We start from the raw sequence: 2471 nt of genomic DNA, 5'->3' as shown, positions 1-2471 counted from the left end.
AATTTTTGAATTCAAGTTTTGAATTTAAGTTTTTAAATTTAAATTCAAGTTTTTAATTTTGAATTCAAATTTGAATATTGTAAACGAATCTTGTACAACAGCCATGTTTATTTATAAATACATAAGACTTACCCATCAAGGTAAGCAACCTACTTATCAAAAACAGAGTTTTCTTTGCATTCTTTCCGTTTGTAATTCAACTTTGAAAATAGAAGTTATTGGCTTGGGCATTATGGTCATTTTATTCATTTTGGGAAGTTTGAAAATAGAAATTATAGCCTTGGGCGTTATGGTCATTTTCTTCATATGGGGTTGGGGGAAGTAATCCCATTTGGAAGGATTCTTGGGAAATAAAATAAAAAGAAAAAGTGATTGTCTGGCTGGAGACATCTCTTGGGGCACAATGGGTTCAAGGCACACCAGCTTGTAATCCTTCCACCGTTAGGAGCGGGAGCTTATCGCTGCTCTGTGAAACCAGCCTGACGCATTGCCCTCCACTCTAAGAGTCATGAAGTCCAAGCCTTCGCCTAAACCACATGGCTCAACTCCTCACTTGGAACGGGCAAGCTAGGAACTGTACCATCAAATCCAACCCAGCAAGAGCTATATCAGCATCCAATCACCTTGTTGCCCTGCTTGGTTACAAGCTCTAGCTACTGAGCTCGGCATTCAATCTTTGGAGACAAGACTTTATAAGATGACAACTTTTGATGAAGTTTCCAATGTGGGACTAAACTAGAAGCATGATTGTTCCCTATAGCATTGGAATTGGTCATCTAATTCTAAACAATAGATCGTTTTCAAATCTTAATTAAGATGGTATCCTTTTTTTGGTTCAATTAAGGTGGAATCCCACGCCTTCAATTTAGCAGCATCTTTTTTTTATTATTATTTTCGGGTGAAAGATTACCATTATTGACCAGATGAGAAATCTGATCTAAATATGTAATGCTCACACGGAATCAAAGACCTTTCAAATATAAATATTTTCCTTAAACATTATCTTTGCTTATAATACTTGAAAAACATCTTCTTGCTTATGTCGTATTGAATAAATATCATTTAAAACGTTTTGATATAGTTGTGCTATTTGATAAATGGTACGACAATAATATGAATAAAGATTTAATTGAACCATACTGCATTAATACGGTACTGAATATCTGATTCATTTTGTATGGAATCAATATACAGACATGGAACACATACTAGTACCCTTTCATACTCGATACAAAAATGGTGTGAAGTAAATTTATTCATAATCGTATCAATACCATACCTAATACCTATTCCATAACAAATTTCATTTTTTGGTAAAATTTCCATACCAAATTGACACCCTTAATTTTAGGTATTTACATGAGAATCATTTTCATAAGTTCTTGATCAAACAGATGCAATTCACTTCCTTTTGGCCATTGTTTCTACGTGTTCTTTAGTGCCTATCAAAATGGTTCTTGTATTAAGACTTGATCTAACATCATTTTAGGTTAGATAAGAATGAAGGGTAGCAAATATGCAATCATCTAAATGATTGAATCAAGAATAAAATGAATGATCACAAATTCTATTATAAATAACATCTAATTATTTTTTAGTTCTGAATTGTGATTTTAGACTTGGGGTTGTTGGAGTTTGGTTTTAAAACAAATATATAATAAAATATATTATTTAGATAAGTTTCAAAAACGCTCTACAACATTAAAACTCTATCTCCCAATTTTTTTTTAGAACTCTTGATTGATTCTTACTTCTATAGGACTCGTTTGGATGTAAAGATTTTGATCCAAGGAGTTTGGCAATTCGACAGTTACAAGGTAAACTAATTTACCATATTTGTTTAGTCTTACATCGGATGGAGCTAATGATAATATTAATTATACATACATTGATTGCTCCTAGTGGGGTGTATACTAGAGGTGACCTTACATACATATATCACTCTCCTCTATAGGTGTCTAGAACAGTTTAGGAGTCAAGATGAAGAATTAAAAAACAAGAGTTGGCTCTCTGGTTTTATCAAGAAAAATCCATGTTCTAAAAAGTGGAGAAAATCTCAGTTTTGCTTTCTTCCCTTCATGTGTTGTATACTACCTTCGTATCCTCTGCAAGTTGAATTTATTTGAGTGTTAGCCTTCAGATCTAAAGAAGTTGTTGTATCACCTTTTAGAAAATCTCGGTTTGCTTTCTTCCCATCTTGTGCTATATACTACCTTCATATCTCCTCTGCAAGTAGAATCTATTGGAGTGCTAGCCTTGAGATCTAAAGGAGTTGTTGTATCTTGGAGGTGAGGACTCCAAGGTGAAACCCAGTTTGCATTTAAGGGGCGTTCATATACCTTAAGGAAAAATATTGTTCGTACGCCTCTACTCAACATGTTCAAGTTCGTGCTATTCTATTTTCGCTTCTTTGTTTCATACGGGTAAGCTTCTTACATAAGATTATATTGCTTTGTGATTCTATGTCTTAT

General features: G+C 33.5%; 1 non-coding gene across 1 annotated transcript; it reads right to left on the bottom strand.

The window, feature by feature from the left end:
- Positions 1-364: 364 nt before the first annotated feature.
- LOC148999109 (signal recognition particle RNA) lies at positions 365-667 on the bottom strand. Its single transcript, XR_016171025.1, has one exon.
- Positions 668-2471: the final 1804 nt, after the last annotated feature.

This window comes from Hakea prostrata, unplaced genomic scaffold, assembly GCF_041222555.1.
Source record: "Hakea prostrata isolate BN-2017 unplaced genomic scaffold, UWA_Hpros_2 contig_42, whole genome shotgun sequence".
NCBI lineage: Eukaryota > Viridiplantae > Streptophyta > Magnoliopsida > Proteales > Proteaceae > Hakea > Hakea prostrata.
This window is presented reverse-complemented; position numbering and strand designations above follow the sequence as displayed.